General features: G+C 44.2%; 1 protein-coding gene across 8 annotated transcripts in view; it reads left to right on the forward strand.

The window, feature by feature from the left end:
- Nucleotides 1–527: 527 nt before the first annotated feature.
- The window catches only part of myocd (myocardin), a 270,135-nt gene continuing 255,212 nt past the window's right edge, over nt 528–15,450 (forward strand). For all 8 annotated transcript variants that reach the window (XM_057358972.1, XM_057358978.1, XM_057358977.1 and 5 more), the window contains exon 1: nt 528–606. The gene's annotated coding sequence lies outside the window, so the exon portion shown is untranslated. The remainder of the gene's footprint in view (nt 607–15,450) is intronic.

Below are 15,450 nucleotides of genomic sequence, written 5' to 3' on the forward strand. Positions count from 1 at the left end.
ACTTATGAAACTTAAGAATGTAAGTTAATAATGTACAATGCCCCCAGAATGTACGTATTTGAATAATTGATACCAAACTTCAAAATGCCAGTTGGAGAGACATTTTTGCTTTTTTTGTGTCATTCTACAATTTAAAAGTGAATGTAACCAATACTCTCATTGAAAGGTAAACAAACCATAAATCACATCATTGATTGATATGTGAGAGGTAGCACATCTTCTTCAGTATCACTCCCTCAGGAGCACTAAACACGAATATTTCACATGGGAAGCTTTCGATATCTATAAAAACCAGTCCACAGAGACATTAACTTGAAGAATTGTGACTCAGACCAACGGCGTAATCAAAATTCAATGCGAATATTTCCATAATGTCTGTTTATCTCCATTAAAATGCAGCAATGTAAAAGCACACAAGAGAATGCTGATAAAATCTCTCCACAGATTCCTCTCACGGATATGGTGATGGCAGCAAAGAGTAACTCACGGCATTTCTCCTCAGCGGCTGGGAGGGGAGAAGCGTGTGCTCTCGATCTCCTCATTGAGCGTGGACTGCAGGAAGCTGCCTCTAGTGACAGTGAGCCTCCTATTCATTGAAGACATGCTGTAAGTATTTCACTTCTTTCCTCATACATACACTGATCCTCCAGTCAGGCCTCTAAATGTTCGACTTGATTTGGAGAAAAAAAAAACATTTGTGTTTGGTTGTATTTGTGCTGTAAATTTCTCATAGAGAACTTTAGTTTTATTAGGCCTGTCTGTATTTTGATAGATGTTTGATTGTATTCGTAATCATTTATTGTTTTTGGTTTGATGGCTGTTTGTGTTTTCTGTGATGAATAACGATGCTGCATATGACTGGAGGAAACAACAAAAACCCTGTCGAAATACTTTTGTGTCAACTGTGTTACAATGTGGTTTGTTGACAGATAGGCACACTGTAAAACTTTGCTGTAGTTTTTGCAGCAGGCTTGCCAGTAATTTATTGTAGATTTAATTACTACTTAATATACTTTCCAATTAGTACTGTTTTCAATTACTTTAATCACAATTAAAACACTTTGACTTTTGAGATTTAAAATGAGCAAGAAGAGACTGGCATTAGCACATCAACACCTGCAAAAAATGACATTCTTCCTTAGCATTTTTCTCTTGTTTTCTGTAAAAATATTTTAAACTTCTTAAATTACGATACATTTACATAACAAGAAAAGTGACCCAAGTTATAAAGTCTTGTTTTATGAAAGAAAAATATATAAACTAGGTAAGTTTATGCTTAAAACTAAATTGTAGATTAAATTTACAGTAAATTACTGGCAAACCTGCTGCGAAATTACAGCAAAGTTTTACAGTGCAGGGAAAGAATAGTCAGGCACTTAAATTCTTAAAGGAGCAGTTCACTTGATAATGAAAACACTTTGACAACACAGTAGCCTATTTAATCACTTAAAAACATTGTTTTTTATCAATTTCCTGAAAAACAACTAATTTGGACATACACGGTTTTGGAATGATATATGAATATGAGAATGAGTGCTAACCACGGCTGTTAACCACCTTAAGGCAAACTTTGATCTAAGTAATTTCTCTTTAAAAAAATCATTAACCTACTCATTCAAAACACAACACTATGCGTACATTTATGCAAACACCAAAATTGTTCATGAATATAGATATCCAGAAGCGTAATTCAAGTATTCTTTTTTATTTTCAACTTTTTTTACTTAATCTAACCCTGTGGATTCAATTATTTAAAATATATATGTAAATATAATTTAATATACAGTAAATAACAAATAAAAATATGACATGACTTGAAGGTCAGTCAAGTTCAAGGTACATTTTATCAGGTTGTGTGTTTACTGACTTTGGCATTGAGAGTGCCATGCTTCACCAGCTTTACAAAAATCTGTCTAACAATAGTTTGCTTATGCTGTTCTTAAGCCATACAAGAGTTCTGTGTAAGGTACTGAATTATAAGTCTATTTTATTTATACTTTAATATTCTCCTGTCTTTGATTGTCTCAATGGAAATAAAAGTCATAGTGCTTTTGTACCACTCACTACAGTAACTTGTATGTGGAGAAACACAGAAAATCTGTATGTGAAAAAACATTTTCCATGTTATGCAAAAACCTGTAAAAAGTTCAGAGAACTCAAATAATTTTTGCCTTAAACCATTTAAACATTTTAAAACCAATAAGTATATGTATTATGCACGTATCCTTTTGGAAACCAGTAACCAATCAGCTGCATTATTTATTCTGCAATGCATTCTGGGTACAGCATAAAAATCAGCACTGTTAAGTTTCATACGCTGGTTACTGATGTCTGTGTGACACAGCAGTTTATAAACTTCTAAACAACTTTATTTTATTACTTTTGATCAAATCTTATATACCTGTTACAATGAAAGCAGTTTGGTTTAAAAACTTGTAATGTTTTAGTGAAACAGAACCCAATCAGCAAATATACCAACTGATGACAGTTTGATTTCAGTTCATAGTTGCCTCTTTTGCCAAAATAACATTATTCGTTTTTTTTTCAATTCAATTTTATTTATATAGCGCTTTTCACAATGTGCATTGTTACAAAGCAGCTCTACAGGAGAAAATAAGAAAAAACTGAAAAACACACAAAAAGGTAAAACACAGCACAGTGCATGGTGTTTATAGAACAAGCAAGATTATTCTAGTAAATAATATCTAATAAATGCAGTCTCCCGGTGGTTTATTTAGCATATTTTGCATTAAGTGAATGCTTGGCTGAAAAGATGTCTTTAATCTAGATTTAAATTGGGAGAGTGTGTCTGACCCTCGAATAGTACCGGGAAGACTATTCCAGAGTTTAGGTGCTACGTATGAGAAAGCTCTACACCCTTTGGTGGATTTAGTTATTCTAGGTGTTATCAAAAGTCAGGAGTTTTGAGATCTTAGAGAGCGTGATGGGTTGTAGTGTGGTAGAATCTCTGTTATGTAGGTAGGGCCTAAACCGTTTAAGGCTTTATATGTAATTAAAAGAAATTTAAAGTCAAAACAATACTTAATGGGTAAGCAGTGAAGGGTTGATAACATTGGGGTTATGTGATCGTATTTTCTGGACCTGGTTAGAACTCTGGCAGCTGCATTCTGAACTAACTGTAGTTTGTTTATTGATGCTGCAGGACAACCACTAAGCAGTGCATTACAGTAGTCAAGTCTTGAGGTCACAAATGCATGAATAAGCTTCTCTGCGTCAGCCACACATAAAATATTTCGCAATTTGGCAACATTTCTAAGGTGGAAGAAGGCTGTTTTTGTGACATTTGAGATGTGATTTTTAAATGACAGGTTGCTGTCTAATATAACGCCGAGGTCTTTAACTGTATTTGTTGGAGTAACAGTGCAGCCTTCAATTTGCAGGTCATAATCCGAAATATTCTGCTCACGTGTCTTTGGTCCGATAAGTAATATTTCTGTTTTATTAGAATTTAAAAGAAGGAAATTACAAGTCATCCAATGCTTTATATCGTCGATGCACTCTGCCAATTTGGATAGTTGGAAGGAATCATCTGGTCTTGATGAGACAAATAGCTGAGTATCATCTGCATAACAGTGGAAGCTAATTCCATGTTTTCTAATAATGTTTCCAAGGGGCAGCATGTATATGGAGAATAGCAAGGGTCCGAAAACCGATCCCTGAGGTAATCCATAATGTACTTGCATTAGATTTGATGATTCCCCATTTAAATGGACAAATTGATGTCTGTCTGATAAGTAAGATCTGAACCATTGTAGTGCCTGTCCCTGAATACCGGTATAATTGTGTAAGCGATCTAGAAGTATTTTATGGTCTACACTATGGAACGCATCACTAAGGTCAAGCAGGACTAGGAAGTGAGATGTTACCTTTATCTGATGCTATAAGAAGGTCGTTTGTAATTTTAATGAGCGCAGTTTCAGTACTATGTTGCGGTCTAAAGCCTGACTGAAATTTTTTGTGTATGTCATTATTTTGTAAGAAAGAGCACAACTGAGTGGACACTACTTTTTCTAGTATTTTAGACAGGTAATGGAGATTTGAAATCGGTCTATAGTAGGGATGCACGATATTATCGGCACGCCGATATTATCGGCAGATAATGGCTTATAAATTAATTATCGGCATCGGCCCGATAAAGAAAATAACGCCGATATGCCTCGCCGATAGGAAGCTGTAATTAAATCATGCTTCTAAAAGCAGCACATTCTTACATTAACTGAGTGCGCAAAGAAATCCATCTCTGCGCCCGTCAGCCGCGCACTGCCCATTTATTGATTAACGTTTTTAACTAAAACACTGTTTTTAACATTAAAACTTGAATCCTGCCCATCGTCCATCGGGAGTAGACTTTGAACTTGAGCTCAAGCGTGCATAATATGCAACGTGCCGCCCTGTGACTTTCATCTCTGCACACTGCCATTTTGTAGTCACCATTTCAAAGACACCTATTGTCATGGTTCTGCCTCACCTAGTCTTGGATTTCCTGGTCCTGAGGCAGAGCCATGACAAAGTCTTTGGTTATGTGTGGAGAGATGTCACGAACGTGACGTGGAAGAGAACCCAAGCGCAGGCAAGCAGTGAAGGGGTTAACAAAAAGACTTTATTCAAAAAACACAAAACAAAACACCCTCGATGGGGGAAAACGAAACTAAGAATCTATATTAACAAAACAAAGACTTCCCACGTGGGGCAAAAGGAAAAAACAAGAACAGCAAAACCCTAACTGAAAAAACACGACACAACGTCTTAATAGAAACAAGGCAGGATAAAACTAAAGCAAACACACAAAAACTCACAGCTCCAGGACAGGGCAAGAAACAGGCATGAGAACATGAACGGGTACAAGTACACATCAAACAGAACACAATGAACAATCCAACAGCACAAGACAAAGAAACATGAGGGTATAAATAGAGAAAACAAACGAGGGATAACGAGCAGGGGCAGGNGGGCAAGAAACAGGCATGAGAACATGAACGGGTACAGTACACATCAAACAGAACACAATGAACAATCCAACAGCACAAGACAAAGAAACATGAGGGTATAAATAGAGAAAACAAACGAGGGATAACGAGCAGGGGCAGGGTAGAACATCAAACACTCAGGGAAAAATAACGAGGAAACGAGAGGAATGGGGCCAATGACAAGACACTGGAGAGAACGTATATTATAGTCAAACGGACAATAATACTGTTTCTCTCCACACATAACCAAAGACTTTGTCATGGCTCTGCTACAGGACCAAGAAAAACATGACTAAGGAAGCAGAGCCATGACAGAAGCCCCCCCTTTAATGAGCACCTCCAGGTGCTCACCAAGGGGTAGACGGACAAGACAAGGCAGACTGAGACAAAGACAAGACCAGACAAAACATGGAGAACAGAATCAGTGGCAAACAAGACAAAATTACAATGGGGTTGGGGTGCGACAATAAAAATAACAAACATGGGAGGGGGGGTGGGGCAAAACAAGGGCCCATAGGGGGCAGTTCATGGGGGTGGGGAGAAGTCCCAGTCCCCGGCTGCGCTCGTAGGGCGCGAAGTCCTAGGGGGACTTAGGGGAGTCCTGGGGGGAACAGTCTTTGGCCCTGGGAGTTCCCAGGGACCGGCTGGACCGCGGACAGGGCTTGACGCCGGCTGGAAGGCCGGCTGGACAGGGCTTGACGCCGGCTGGAAGGCCGGCTGGACAGGGCTTGACGCCGGCTGGAAGGCCGGCTGGACAGGGCTTGACGCCGGCTGGAAGGCCGGCTGGACAAGGTCGCCTTCAACTCAGCCCGTCCAGCCGGCCTTCCAGCCGGCGTCAAGCCCTGTCCAGCCGGCCTTCCAGCCGGCGTCAAGCCCTGTCCAGCCGGCCTTCCAGCCGGCGTCAAGCCCTGTCCATCCGGCGTCAAGCCCTGTCCAGCCGGCTTTCCAGCCGGCGTCAAGCCCTGTCCAGCCGGCTTTCCAGCCGATCCCTGGGAGACTCCCAGGGTCAAGGACTGTCCCTCCCAGGACTCCTCCTAAGTCCCCGAGGACTCAGCGCCCTCGAGCGCAGCCGGGGACTGGGACTATTCTCCCCACCCCCATGAACTGCCCCCTATGGGCCCTTGTTTTGCCCCACCCCCCCTCCCATGTTTGTTATTTTTATTGTCGCACCCCAACCCCATTGTAATTTTGTCTTGTTTGCCACTGATTCTGTTCTCCATGTTTTGTCTGGTCTTGTCTTTGTCTCAGTCTGCCTTGTCTTGTCCGTCTACCCCTTGGTGAGCACCTGGAGGTGCTCATTAAAGGGGGGGCTTCTGTCATGGCTCTGCTTCCTTAGTCATGTTTTTCTTGGTCCTGTAGCAGAGCCATGGCAAAGCTTTTGGTTATGTGTGGAGAGAGACATATTTTTGTCCTTTTGACAATAATATACGTTCTCTCCAGTGTCTTGTCATTGGCCCCATTCCTCTCGTTTCCTCGTTATTTTTCCCTGAGTGTTTGATGTTCTACGGAAGGAGGGAGAGGCGCAGCGGAGGAGCGTCCACGCCGGTGCAGCCAGCATCCAGTCCGGTGCGGCCGGCGCCCGGTCCGGTGCGGCTGGAATCCGGTCCGGTGCAGCAGCCGGGTCCCAGCCTTGTCCCACCGACGCTCAAGTGACGCTATGAGCCCTTGTTTGGCCCCATCCTTCCTCCCATGTTTGTTATTTTTATTGTCCCACCCAAGTCCTATTGTTATCTTGTCATGTCTGCCCCTGATTTTGTTTTCTCTGTATTGCCTTGTCTTGTCTGTCACCCAGTCCACCTTGTCTCGTCTGTCTACCCCTTGGTGAGCACCTGGAGGTGCTCATTAAAGAGGGGGGGGGGGGGCTTCTGTCATGGTTCTGCCTCACCTAGCCTTGGATTTCCTGGTCCTGAGGCAGAGCCATGACAAAGTCTTTGGTTATGTGTGGAGAGAAACATATTATTGTCAAAAGGACGTTCTCTCCAGTGTCTCGTCATTAAGGGGTTAACCCCTTAATCCCCGGCTGCCTGCAATTGGATTCTTCCATTAGCCACTGCTAATGCATCGTTAGCACTATCTATGTGGATATTAAAATCTATGACAATTAGTACTTTATCAACGTTAACCCATAGGTCCGATAAGAAGTCCGCAAACTCTTTCAGAAAATCAGTGTAGGGACCAGGGGATCTATAACCAGTAGCCAATGTAAAAGAAAGCAATGGTTTTTTACTTTCATTTGGAACAATTATGTTCAATGCAAGCACTTCAAATGATTTAAATTTATGCTCTGTTCTCTGAGTTACAGTAAGAAAGTCTCTAAAGATTGTTGCGACACCACCACCTCGACCAACCGGACGTGGCTCATGCATATAACAGTAGCTTGGTGGGGTACACTCATTTAGACTGTAATAATCATTTGGTTTAAGCCAGGTTTCGGTAAGGCAAAGTATATCAAAACTGTTGTCTGTGATCATTTCATTTACAATAACTGCCTTTGAATTTAGTGATCTAATATTAAGTAGGCCAAACTTTATGAGTTGGTTTTGGTCGTTTATTACATTGTCTTCAGGTTTAATCACGATCAGATTTTTTCTCTGAGTTTTGCCTAAATTATTATTTTGTAGTATTATTCGGGGGACAGATACGGTCTCTATGCATTTGGAAGCAGTGACATTTATAACAGTTGAGTGGGAGGAATACAGACTATGGTTAAAGTAAAATCTTTGAGATGTTGTCAGAGAAGATCCGCTCCGATGCTGCTGGGGTGCAGGCCGTCGGGGAAGAAGAGCCTAGGTCACTCCCAGAACAGATCAAAATTATTAACAAAGAGCAGCTTCTGTACAATACCCCATGACATCAACCATTTATTTAGAGCAAATAGTCTACTGAACTTTTCATTCCCTCGTCGGTAGGTATGAAGCAGCCCTGATATGATGATCCTCGCCATAGGCGATGTGTTGCGTACCATTTCGATCAGACTCCTGAAGTCCCTCTTCAAGATCTCCGACTGCCGCACCCTGACGTCGTTCACCCCCGCGTGCAACACGACAGCTCCGACGTTAGCCTCGTCCTTCAGGATCGCAGGTATCTGCGCAGAGACATCAAGAACACGGGCGCCAGGAAAACAATGAGTGCGCACCTTACCTTTAGTGGAGGAAGCACGTACGTTCCGGACGATTGAGTCTCCGATGACCACAGCGTTGCATTCTGTCTTGCAGAGGGTGGCAAAGCAGTTCCTGGTCGAGATCTCAAAGATCGGTGACGGCAGTTGGGTCATCGCTCCGGTCCTGGCTCGTGCCTTTCGCCGTTGGTGTGCCGGTGCAGGAGTGAAGTTCATTTGGGCTGATCATGTTCTCGAAGCCTGAGCTCTGTGCAGAGAAACACGCGGAGTAGAAGTGGTAGGAGTATTACAATCGCGATGAAAATTTACTGCAGATTTGCGAGCGTCAGCTCGGGATGTTTCCAGCGCCGTTTTACGTTCTCGCAGCCGTGTCTGCTTCTCAAGTATATCCTGGATCTTCTTATCCACAGCCTCCAATTCCGACTGAAGTGCGAACGTTTCCTCATCTGCACTCAGAGGTACAAACACGTCTGAAACATTAGCAATTAGTGAAAAGTGAAAGTGACCTATTAGTCAGATATGGTGACCCATACCCGAAATGTGACCTCTGCATTTAACCCATCCAGAGAGTAGTGAACACACGCACAGCAAGTGGTGAACACACATACACCCGGAGCAGTGGGCAGCTATCACTGCAGCACCCGGGGATGTAATATATAATGTAATTAGTGATGTAATAATGAGAACAGTGTGTTAAGCAGTAAGCAGGCTGGTAATGCTAACAGCCTGAGGACTAATAGCGAATGATCCGATAAAAATAATTTATCAGTGCGTTTAAGGACGATTTGGGGATGGGATATACTTAAGGATACGTTTTACCCTTGGTGAATAACAATTTAAAACACAAGTCTTAAAATATAACAAGAATAAACTATGTATTAAGAATAAGTTTGAAAGAGCTCCGGCTCAAACCACGCGTTCTCAGCAAACAGGAAGTGACGTAATCCAACAGGATTACACACACATTATAAACACATTGTTAAAATGGCCAAAGAAAAACTACAAAAAAACCTTTAGGAAGCCAACTAAAGGAAACACGAAACACCATGATGGTGACTTCAAACTGAATTCAGTAAAACAATATTAACAAAGCTAAACTTATGTTAATTCTTAAAACAAGATGTTCTTGAAATTTATTTAAATTATGCTTAATATAGTATATAGGTTGTTTGCACAACGTGTTTTGCGTTGATGTTCAAATTGATCAAACCATGAAACCACAAGGTGTTTTATTGTATAGCAAAAGTTGATGTTCATGAAGGGGGAATATGCGAGTATTGACTGAGAAACGGAGATAGATGTGGTTTAACCTGAATCTGCGGTCGGGAGGAGCCAATCCGGGTAACTTTTTAAAAACACTTAAGTAAGGGATAATGTACAGGCAGCCGGTTGTTACATATTTATATTTAATTTGTCAAAAAAAACCTGTCGAAAGGATTTGCTACATCTGGGTTACTAGTTATTAGTTTTGAGAGGCTGTTATCTGGGAATAACGAACCTGCAAATGTTGCACATGGCCAATCAGAATCAAACATTTCAACAAGCCGTGTAGGGCAGTCGTGGCCTAATGTTAGAGAGTCGGACTCGTGACCAGAAGGTTGCCGGTTCGATTCCCAGAGCCGGCGGGTAACGACTAAGGTGCCCCTGAGCAAGGCACCTTACCCCTACTTGCTCCCCGGGTGCTGCAGTGATAGCTGCCCACTGTGTTCGTGCACTGTGTATGTGTGTTCACCACTTGCTGTGCGTGTGTTCACTACTCTCTGGATGGGTTAAATGCAGAGGTCACATTTCGGGTATGGGTCACCATATCTGACTAATAGGTCACTTCACTTCACTTCTTAATAACGAGGTTTAACGCACCTAAACAATGACCAGATGAGCTCAAATTTTACTCAGCACAATGAGCGTTTATATATTGGAATGTATATCTCCAGCATGGTGAATAACAGATTTTAAAGTTTGGAATTGTGTTACACACACCCTACTAAAGATGCATAGTCTATACTCTATGTCTTTCGGGTCAGTGCAGACTTTTAGGAATTGTTAATGTGTGATGTAAATTAATACATTACAAATAAGTTTATTACTTAAAGGTAACTCGGAGAATGTGTGGATGTCTTGGCGAGGACAGTCAGGCCAGTAACAAGAAGACTCGTTGTTTATAGAAGTTGAAATGTGCAGAAGGAACGTATCTTTAGGGCTGATCCCAGGAGCTAGGCCTAATTAAAACCAAATGGTGGAAATTCACTTCAATACAGCCAGAGATCTCTCTTTTATGTAGCTTGGCAAATTGCTCGCCTTTGTCAGTTGCAGTCGGTGGCTCATCCCTCCCTAACCTCTCTCCCAGATTGCATTTGTGTGTGTTTCAATGACACTGTGAAGTCCTCCTTCTTCTTGAGGCTGAGTTAAGCAAACATGTTAGAAGTACCCCTGTCAGGTACAATGTGTTTTTGATTATCTTCTCTTTCAAGTGTTTGCTGCTTGCCCCATTGCCTTTAAGAAACATTACATCATTGAGCAGAGTGGCTCACAGTAAGAACAAAAGAAGTGCTCTGGTTTTCTATTTCAATTGTTCCACATCATAGGAACTTGATTACACATATATGACTACAACAAGACACAATGTAGGATTCTGGATCTGAAGATTAAATACATGCATTCTGATGTCATCTGGCTTGTTATTGAGCTCATGTTAAATATGCACCTGACCTGGTCCATATTATGTGTTAACGCGTGTGTGTTTTATGGTGATATAAATTTATTATAAAAAATATTTTAGACTTAAATTCAGTTAACATTTTTGGCTTAACTCTTTGTTAAAACCTTGATAATTAAAGATTCCGTTGTCAATACTTCTCAGACGTATTAGACTAAATAAACAAGAGAAGATTTCATTACTGTAGCAGAAGAAACAAGAAACCCTGTCAATCATAATAATAGCTATGTTTTTTAAATAGAAGAGGTTATAAATGGTTTATTTCTGTGTTCAGGAATGTATACAAATTATATATAATTTATAATAACCAAAAAGCATAAATGTTTTGGCAATATGCCACTTATTTTGACAATGCTCAACAAAACATTGTCATCCACCTTTGTAGCAATATCTGTGAATTTAACATCTATACTTGTTAGTAAAAAGCACTTTATAAGATATACACATGTCAAACATCACCATGGTGAATTTGTTATTTGGGGTGGCGGGATGTCATGGAACATGGAAGAGATCTTTCCGATCTAAAATATCTTTCTTCAAAAGCACACACTATACAGCAGTTGCATTTTATCTTCCACGATGTCTGGACACCTGGGATTTAACTCACTTTGGACAGTTTGTAAGCCGTAGTGTCACCAAAGCTGTGAAAGTCTCTTACAGGCAAGCAGCCAACAGTAGGTGCTGCTCTGTTTTAGCTGTGTGTCTGGTATTTATGTAAAATTCCCACCCTCCCAACCTCTATATTATACAATTTAGTTCCCCTTCAGTCGGTCTCTCGGCGTTGTGTTGAGAGACAGACTGGGGGTTTGATCCTGAGAACCTATCATCTCCGAGAGGAATTTTAAAATGCCAATGGGCTTGGCGAATGGCACACGCACGCCAGTCCCCGCCCCATGCATACGGGTATAAAAGGGGGATGGCGGCAGCCATTCACTCATCCTTTGTTCTTCGGAACCTGCATGGCATATGATTGTCAAGCGATTATCTCTTCGAGACTTCACTGCTGGATTTACGACGCAGAGCAGCGGCCTTCTCCCTCCTGATAGGCGGACTTGGTCAACCGGTGCCATTTTTCCCGGTGGTGCATGAGGAGCTCAATAAGTCCTGGAATGCACCGTTCTCGGCACGTTCCCGGCTAGCTGGCTCAGGGGCTGTTACTTCCCTGGATGGTGGGGCGACCAAAGGCTATGTCAACATCCCCCAGATGGAGCGTGCAGTCAAGGTGCACCTGTGCCCGCAGACAGCTGCCACCTGGAGGGGTCGACCTAGACTTCCATCCAAGGCTTGTAAGCTTTCTTCGACACGCGTGTCAAAGGCTTACAATGCTGCAGGACAGGCCACTTCCGCCCTCCACGCTATGGCGGTCCTTCAGGTCTTTCAGGCTAAAGCCCTGAAAGACCCGGATGATGGGAAGGCCGACTAACTCGCGTGAGCGAGTTACGCACAGCCACTGACCTCGCGCTTCGGGCCCGGCGCCCACATTCTCACAAAAAGAGAGTTTTTCCCTGGGTTTTCTTCCTCCACAGCACCCGGACAGTGTTGGTCAGCAACAACAAGCAGGTAACTCAACAGAGCCGTCGACCTCCCCGGGGTTCTGCCCCGTGCGAGGTGACCACTCTGTCAGTCACCGAACCAGCCTCCCACGGCAAGGTGAAGCAGATCGTCCCTCTGGTTCCACTGTCACGGTTCTTGGGAGCTTGGCAAGAGTGCACCAGCCCGTCACGCTGGCTAGAGAGGCTGGATCTGCACCTCCTGAACAAGCACCTACACAAGCTGCCGTTCAGGATGTTGACGCAGAAGCGCATCTTGGGCTCAGTTCGGCACCAAGATTGGTTCGTTGCAATCGACCTGAAGGACACGTACTTTCACGTCTCCATCCTGCCTCGACACCGACCGTTCCTGCGGTTCGCGTTCGAGGGAAGAGCGTATCAGTACAAGGTCCTGTCCTTCGGTCTGGCCCTGTCTCCTCAGGTTTTTACCAAACTCGTAGAGGCTGCCTTAGCGCCCCTCAGGGAGCAAGGCATGCAGATACTCAACTATATCGATGACTGGCTTTTTACACTCGCGAGATGTGTTGTGTAAGCACAGGGACCTTCTGCTCCGGCACCTAGACCGTCTGGGCCTACGGGTAAACCGAGAAAAGAGCAAGCTCTCCCCAGCGCAGAGCTCCTCTTATCTCGGTATGGAACTAGACTCTGTCCGTATGTCAGCGCGTCTCACCAATGAGCGTGCGCAGTCGGTGCTGAACTGTCTGAAACTTGTCAGGCGGACTCCAGCGGTCCCGCTGAAACATTTTCAGAGGCTCCTGGGGCACATGGCATCCTCGACAGGGGAAATCCCTCTCGGGTTGATGCACATGCGGCCACTTCAGCACTGGCTTCAGAGTCGTGTTCCCTGGACGGCGTGGCACACTGGCACCAGGCGCATTAAGGTAACGCCTCAGTGCCTTCGCACCCTCAACCGCTGGTCAGATCTGACCTTCGTCTGAGCGGGGGTTCCGAGCGGGGGTTTCGAGGCGTGTCGTGGTCATGACAGACGCCTCCCTGCAGGGCACGTGGTATCGGGGTAGTGGACGGGTCCCTGGCTGCGGTGGTACATCAACTGCCTAGAGTTGCTGGCTGTCCTTTTGGCACTAAAGAGGCTCCGGCCCCTCGTGCAGGACAAACACATGCTGGTCCGTTCGGACATCAATCACCAAGGCGGCATACGCTCATGGCAGATGTCATGACTCGCCATGATGTCAATTCCCTGCGAGCTACTTTCATCCCAGGCGACCTGAACCAGACAGCTGATGCGCTCTCTCATTAGGGGACACCCGCGCAATGGTGACTCCATCCCCGCGCAGTCCGGCTCATATGGGAGCGGTTCAGACAGGCGCAGGTGGACCTGTTTGCCTACCGGACTCCACCCATTGCCCGCTTTGGTACTCCCTGACCGAGGGACCCTTTGGCACGGATGCCTTAGCACACAGCTGGCAGCGGGACAAGCGGAAGTATGCCTTCCCCCCAGTGAGCCCACAGGTCCTGTGCAAGGTCAGGGAAGAGGGACATCAAGTACTGATAGTTGCACCTTACTGGCCCAACCAGACATGGTTCTCAGACCTGGTGGCTCTGACGATAGTTCCCCCCAGGCTGATTCCCCTGACGAAGGGGAACCTTCTGTCCCAGGAGAAGGGCATGGTGTGGCACCCCAAGCCAGGCCTCTGGAATCTCCATGTCTGGCCCCTGGACGGGACGAGGAGACCATTAGTGGCTTTCCGCCGGCGGTCAGAGAGACCATCCTGCAGGCTAAAGCCCCCGCCACTAGGCGTCTATACGCTTATAAGTGGCGTCTTTTCTCATCCTGGTGTTCTTTCCGCAGGGAGAACCCACGGAATTACTCGATCGGGTCAGCGTTGGCCTTCCTACAAGAGAGACTCGAGAGTAACCTCTCCCCAACCACGTTGAAAGTGTATGTAGCCGCTATTGCCGCTCATCACTATCTCGTGGAGGGTAAGTCTCTCTGCCAACATGACCTGGTCACCAGGTTCCTTAGGGGCGCAAGAAGAGTGAATCCACCTCGACCGTGCTCCGTACCCTCTTGGGACCTTAATGTGGTCTTACAGGACCTTGGTGCGGCCCCTTTCGAGCCCCTCAAAGACGCCAGTCTTCCTCATCTCACGATGAAGACGGCACTTTTGATGGCGCTCGCTTCTATCAAGAAGATGGGGGACCTCCAGGCATTTTCCGTGTTCCATGTGTTACGTTCCCCTCTTTGTCTAGGGGCGGCAGAGGAGTTGTAACAAAGATAAATGAATAAATAAGGAACAAAAAAAAAAATGGACACACTTCCGTTCCTCTGTCCCAGAGTGAAAACGCAACGCTTTAACTTAGAGGCAAACAAAAAGGTTTTTATTCACAAAACTTTAGTAAACACAAAAGAGTTCAAGGAAGCATGTCGGGAGAAAGTATAGCCTAAAATAACAAACAAAAGGGACTCACTAAGGTTTAAGGGGAGACCTGACTTCCCTGCAAAAATGGACAAAATAAAATAAAGAAACAACATAGACTGCCCTCACTCCCTCTCTAAACAGAAACAGGAGAAAAGTGGGGGGAGAAGGCTCTTTCTCCCTACTGCTGCCCAAAACAATAAACGACTGAGGTGCCCTTGAGCAAGGCACCTTACCCCTACTTGCTCCCCGGGCACTGCAGTGATAGCTGCCCACTGCTCCAGGTGTATGTGTGTTCACGACTTGCTGTGCGTGTGTTCACTACTCTGGATGGGTTAAATGCAGAGGACACATTTCGGGTATGGGTCACCATATCTGACTAATAGGTCACTTTCACTTTCAAAACAATAAAGAAAAGTCAAAATAGCCATCAGGTTCACAATACCTTTTAATTACCAAACAGTTTAACTCAACTCTCTCAACTCAACTTTATTTATATAGCGCTTTTACAATTTTCATTGTTACAAAGCAGCTGTACATGAGACATATTGACTATAAGCAAAATAATTAAAGTTGTACCTGCAAAAACAAGAAAAGGTTGAAAACACAGAAGACAGACATACCCACATACAAAACACTCCACACACACAATATGCACACGTACTAACACACATAGACATAGAGACACACACACACACAC

This window comes from Triplophysa rosa, linkage group LG18 (assembly GCF_024868665.1).
Source record: "Triplophysa rosa linkage group LG18, Trosa_1v2, whole genome shotgun sequence".
In the NCBI taxonomy this organism is placed as follows: Eukaryota; Metazoa; Chordata; class Actinopteri; order Cypriniformes; family Nemacheilidae; genus Triplophysa; species Triplophysa rosa.